Source organism: Carassius gibelio, chromosome B21, assembly GCF_023724105.1.
Source record: "Carassius gibelio isolate Cgi1373 ecotype wild population from Czech Republic chromosome B21, carGib1.2-hapl.c, whole genome shotgun sequence".
NCBI lineage: Eukaryota > Metazoa > Chordata > Actinopteri > Cypriniformes > Cyprinidae > Carassius > Carassius gibelio.
This window is the reverse complement of record NC_068416.1, coordinates 4,685,628-4,691,921: the sequence shown is the minus strand read 5'-3', so window position 1 is coordinate 4,691,921 and position 6,294 is coordinate 4,685,628. Positions and strand designations below refer to the sequence as shown.

Sequence of the window (6,294 nt, the reverse complement as noted above, 5' to 3'; positions counted from 1 at the left end):
GACCACATCTGCTAGAAACATCGGTCCGTTATGCCAACACAGTGTGGGAATGTTTCACAAGTGTTTTTAGCTTGTTATCAGAGAATAATGTTTTGTGTGAGAAGCATGAGTCTGAGTCAAGCTGAGCGTGTGAACACTGTTCACCTGTGAAGTTACAGGACACTAACACTGTTCTACCGACAGACAACACACACCTGACCTACATAAAGACGGCAAGACAGCGATTGTTCTGCCTGCTGTTATAAACATGAAGCACTTATCTTGTGCAATGTTTACTGCCTTGAACCAAATGACCGATGAACAGTGAGGACAAGATTTATTTGATCCCCAGCTGAGTTTGTAAGTTTGATCACTTACAAAAGAAATGAAGGGTCTGTAATTATTATTGTAGGTTTATTTTAATGCATAAAGACAGAATACCAGTAAAAAAAAACCATTATATAAAGGTTAGATATTGATTTGCTTTTCAGTCAATGAAATAAGTATTAGATCCCCACCAACCAGCTGTAACTCTTGGTTATGAGTCCTCTGAACACAGATTAGTGCTGAGACTTTAAGAAGTTACTCCTAATATCAGCTGGTTGGGTGTATAAGACACCTGTCCACACGATCTGTGTCTTCCATCACAACCTCTTCAGCAAGACCAAGACCAAGACCAAAGAGCTGTGGAAGGACGTTAGAGACAGGGTTGTAGATCTGCACAAGACTGGAATGGGCTTCAAGTGCATCAGCAAGCAGCTTGGAGAAGACAACTGTTAGTGTGATTATTCAGAAATGGAAGAAATACAAAACAACCCTCAGCTTTGGTCTGGAGCTCTGTGTAAGATCTCTCCTCATGCGGTGAAGATGATCACGAGAAAGATGAAGGATCAGCCCAGAACTACACCAGAGGAGCAGCGCTCGCTCAAGAAGACACAAGTTCAGACCCCGCTAAAGTCTGCCAGAGAACATCTAATGATTCAGAGAAGACTTGAGAGAAAGTGCTGTGGTCAGATGAGATCAAAACTGATCTGTTTGGCTTGAACTCGACTCGCCGTGTTTGGTGGAAGAGAAATGATGACTATGACACCAAGAACAGCATCCTACAGTCAAGCACAGAGCCCAAATATTATACTTCAGGGCTGTTTTCTGTGTAAGGTACAGGACGACTTCATGTTCTGTAAAATCTTGGAGGAGAACCTCCTTCCCTCAGCAGAACACTGAAGATGGGTCATGGATGGGTCTTCCAGCAGGACAATGACCCGAAACACACCTCCAAGACAACAAAGAAGTGTCTCGAGAAGAAGCAGATGAAGGTGATGGAGAGCCGAGCCAGTGTCCAGACCTCAATCCTGTAGAAGATCTGTGGAGCGATGAAACTTTCAGCTGCCGAACGACAGCCACGAAACCCTAAAGATTTAGAGAGGATCAGAATCGCTCCTGAGATGTGTGCACACCTGCAAGAAACACCTGACCTCTCTGTGCTCACTAGTAAGGGTTTCTGCTCCAAGAACTGAATCATGTTTGGCTCGGGATCAAATACTTACAGTATCACTCACTGAAATTCACATCAATTTCTAACCTTTATATAATGATTTTTCTGGATTTTTGTTGGTATTCTGTCTCTATACGTTCAAATAAACCTGCCATAAAATACAAACACTTCTTTACTTTTCTTTTTTTGTGTAAGTGGTCAAAATGACAAAACCAGTGGGAGATCAGGTAAATATTTCCCCGCTGTACAACACTAGACCAGTGACTGTAATGACCTGAGAGCGAACACTAACCCTGCTTCATATGGACACGATCAACATGGACAGCTCGGAGCATTATACATGTGTGTCGCTGGCTGCAGACGTCTGCTGTGTTTCCTAATGACACACATAAAGCTGTTTGCAGAAGCTCGCTGCAGAATCCTAGGCAGAGGCAGAGGCAGCTTGGATTTCTTGTAAATCACGTGACTTTATCTCCAGCAGCACTTCTGCAGCGTGACCAGACGGAGTCGCCCTTGAGAGGAAACACGGGCGTTTACAAGAAATCCCTGAGTCTCGCTGGAATCCACCCTGCTTCCCTGCATGCCATACTTCACATTACTAACTGCTCATCTTTGACACAAAACCAACAACACCCTGGCATCTTTCAAGGAGATGAGAATATCTGTCTTTAACAACAGGATAAAAGTCAGAAAAACAGCAACAGGAGCCTTAAAAGCAACTCTGCGGAAGCTCCTTCACATCTGAAGGGTTCATATTAGTGTCCAGGAGTAAACATACCCTTAACATAGTAATATGTACTCTTAGGATACAAATACAAGACTTTTAAGGGGTTTTCAAGCACATGGTGTAGTTTACAGTCGTTTGAGCATCAGCAGCTGTTTTTAAGCAGCTCTGAGAAACAGCTTTAGTTCAGAAAAGGAAGCACATGCGGATCACATGCGTTTCACACACTCACACACTCTCCGCATGTGGAAGCGAGCATGAGGTAGTGGTGAGCGATTAAACAGACATCGAGTCATTGTGATTGTGCAATTCACACTCGAAAATTTGTGCTTTTTGTATTTCCTGAGCCACTTTGATTTCATATCATCTCTGTTGCATTGCACTAAAACAGACAGAGTTTGAGCTTGTGCTGCTTGAAATGCCAGTTTGCAGAGAGATGCATGGAAATACAGTGAGGACGCGTTTTACATAATCCGGCGCGCAGCATACCATACGTCCGATCTCTGATGACTGATCAAGTGTTTGTTATTTCAAGCAGTCTGCTGTAGATCATAGTGGAAAATAAGACATTTGCAAAAGCAAGTAAACAAAGCCCAGCATGACCTCAAACACTGACTACAGAATGATTCAGCGTTCCTGCAACAGTATGCCAACGTTTCAATGTGTGTTTGTGTCCACTGCAAGCTCTAAACCGCATCTTCTGTTTATTTCCTCACATTGTGTGAAGAGACAATCATCTGCAACAGAAGGTCACCTTAAACACCCACAGGGAAGAATCAAACCTGCTGCTGTTGTTAAACATTTACAGATCATTAAAACTTTGCGTGACACGTATGAATGATTGGATGCATTATAGGTTTCTATATCTGTCAAAGTTAAAAGAGTTCTCACTATGAAGATGTTAGTCATTTGAAACATCAGTTATAAAATCCCTGCACTCATCTGATCCAGTGTGGGTTTACAGACTCAGTTCATCAGCTCGAGTGAGGCATGTTCTGAGTTATCATGTAAATACATTACAATGTGACTACAAGTTCTTCTAGGTCAAGAGCAATGCATTTCTTATTTCAGTCAGGAGCGTGAACAAAGGCATTGTTTGCATGCGAATGTCTATGGAAATGCTGCTTGTTTTGCTGCTGATCACCATGGCATACAGGCCAAACAACAAAGTTCAGATTCAGTGCCATATCTCGATGACTAACTGACATACTTTGACATATTTTGATCACCTCTGGTTATGAAAGCATGTGATCATATGAAGATATAAAGCTGACAGACAAGACTGCACTGACTCTCACTGAGCTTAGACATAGTATATTAGATTAAACCTCAGATAAATCTGATCAATGAGTCATTAACATACATTAGATATGAGTAAACACAGTCTGGAGCGCTTGATTCTGACCGGTCAATCTCTGCACTCAACAAACCAGGTCTGGATAACAGTAATCTGACCCAGCAAACCTCATGTGTTCATTTATTACAGAAGCCTCAGTCTACAGTCACAGTGATCTCAAACTGAATCGTGAATGTGAACCTCAAAGATTAATGAATACATTTATGACATTTAAAACTATTACTAATTATGATGAATGCTTATGAATGACGCGGGACACAACATGAGCACGAGGTTTAGACCGAATACCAGTGATGGGTGTAAACCATTACTAATGATTAATTACTCTCATTTAATCACTTTTCCTTTGAAAATATAAAGAAAGGGATTACTCTTAACTTTTCTGTGTTACGATTACAATAACTTCTGATGTAATTCCTTTGAATGAAATAGATCTCTACATAAAAGCAAGTCGATTAACACAATCTCCCTTTAAATGCTCAGTAATTAATCAATGATTTATGCACTTTTATCATCTTTCCTTGTTTTATCATCTTTCCTTGTTTTATCATCTATCCTTCTTTTATCATCTATCCTTGTTTTGCTGAACTGGTTCGCGGGTGTTAGGAGGTTTAGAAAGAATTTGTATAAGTATTACAATACTTTGTAGTAAAAGTACTTAGTAATCTAATTACACTATTGAAGGTGTAAGAATCTAGTAATTACAGTTCTTTTCATCTGCTCACACACAGAATCTTTCCCTGTCTCAGTTTCTGAAAGCTGACACACCAGATCTACAAACCAGACACTAATCATCAGACTTTGACCCAGTTTTCATTTCAGAATTTATTTATTTTTTTTTGGCAAAACTATATGATTTATCTAAAAATCTTATGTTTTGGTAAATGTGTTACATAAGACAACATAAGACAAATGTTTGCTTTTGATATGTGTTTGTGATATTTTGAATTCAGTGCTTAATATCACAAGAGATCTGAGGCACTTTGCGTTTTGTGCAATTCTTGTATTTCTTAGTTTTGGGGCAAAGTTTAAAAAATGTTTAAGCAGTTCTAAATAATTGTTAAATAATATTACTGTACAATGCTATGTATCAAAGTACTATGGTGCAGCGGAAAGCACTTGTTTTATTATTCAGTTAAAGAGTTTTACATTTCATTCCTGAATATGCAAATGCAATCCTCAGATAGTGTTATTCACGGTCGACAAGTCAAGTCAAGTCACCTTTATCTATAGTGCTGCTTTAAACAATACAGATTCTGTCGAAGCTCTTTAGAGAGAGAGAGAGAGAGAGAGAGAGAGAGAGAGAGAGAGAGAGTGTGTGTGTGTGTGTGTGTGTGTGTGTGTGTGTGTGTGTGTGTCTCAGTCACGTGTTCTGGTTCTCTGTAGATGTGTGTGGTTACTCTGCCCCCTGCTGGACACTGCACGCACCGCATCGTTACTCCAGCGCATCTCCCGCGTTACTCTACACAGATTCTACATTACCATGACCACAGCAGTAAACGTGATCACAAAGAGACAGAGAAACTAAACAACACTAACTAAACAATGAAGGCACAATAACTGACTCCTGAGCGAACCCTGAATGTTGTCCTGAAGCGTCGTTGATCAGAGCATCTCGTCCCCCGGCAGAATCCGAGCGGGGCGTGACGTCATCACGACCGTTACACGACCGCTCAACGATTTCAGCGCAAATATCATGAGTGTCTTCACGATCGCAGCCAGTGTAACGATAGAAGGTAAAGTTAACGGGGATCTAAACTGGACTCACGGTGCCATAACGTTTTAACGCCGAGTCACTTTCTCTTTCACATTCACCAACAGCAAAGCGTTCAGATCGCCACAGAACGTGAAATTCTCAATGAAATTCCCCAAACTCACTAATTCTTAATCCAGCAGACCATCACAAGATATCTGTGAATGTTATGTTTGCTATGAGACATCTGTGAACCCTGACATTAAACCCGTTTGTGGTGATGTGCTGATGTGAAAGCAAACAGCTGCAGTCATGAAGAACAATCATCCTCAAGAACACAAACTAGATTCGTTATCTAAAATAAGATTGAAGGATTGAAACACGCTTACCAAGAGTCGATCGTGGTGTCTAATGAACAGAATAAATGTGTTTAATCCGAACTCGTGAAGGACAGAAAGGTAGCAGACGAGCACAAATACACTTAAGGCTTTAAACCTCTCTTTCACTTTCGCTTTACTCAGATGTGAGGGAGGAGATGAGAGGAATTCACCAGAAACCAGAGACTGTGCTGGAAATGACCTTCAGAGAGAAACCATCACAGTTTAAGAAAAGCTCTGTCTATCCTCATGTAGATGTTCGGGTCTTAATGTGGGGCTTATTCTTCAGACAATCCTCTGAGCTCCTTTCATTCTCTTCCATTTTTAATTCTAGCCTACAACACTAAAACAAAATAAGGTTACACTTTATTTTTAGGTGTCCTCGTTAGTGCAATTATACATATAAGTCTATTAATGAATTAACTACATGCAGTTACTGTAGGGTTAGGTACGGTGCCCGAGAGATGACATTAGAGATATTAATTTGAAAGAAGGTCATATTAACACGAGTTTAAACAAACCTGCGTGACCAGAGCGATCAGGGATTATCAGAGATGGATTCATTAATGTTTGATTTTGAATTAAGAAATTATTATATTATTTATTATAGAAATTATTACATTATTAAATTATTGTATTAACCACAGGCCTTATCTACCGGACTGTACA

The 6,294-nt window shown here is 40.2% G+C and overlaps 1 long non-coding RNA gene across 1 annotated transcript in view; it reads right to left on the bottom strand.

Moving 5' to 3' along the window:
• LOC127986011 (uncharacterized) overlaps window positions 1-5,779 on the bottom strand; it is a 23,490-nt gene extending 17,711 nt beyond the window's left edge. Inside the window, exon 1 of the long non-coding RNA XR_008160714.1 lies at window positions 5,638-5,779. This is a non-coding gene — a long non-coding RNA (uncharacterized LOC127986011). The remainder of the gene's footprint in view (window positions 1-5,637) is intronic.
• Between the last annotated feature and the right edge of the window lie 515 nt (window positions 5,780-6,294).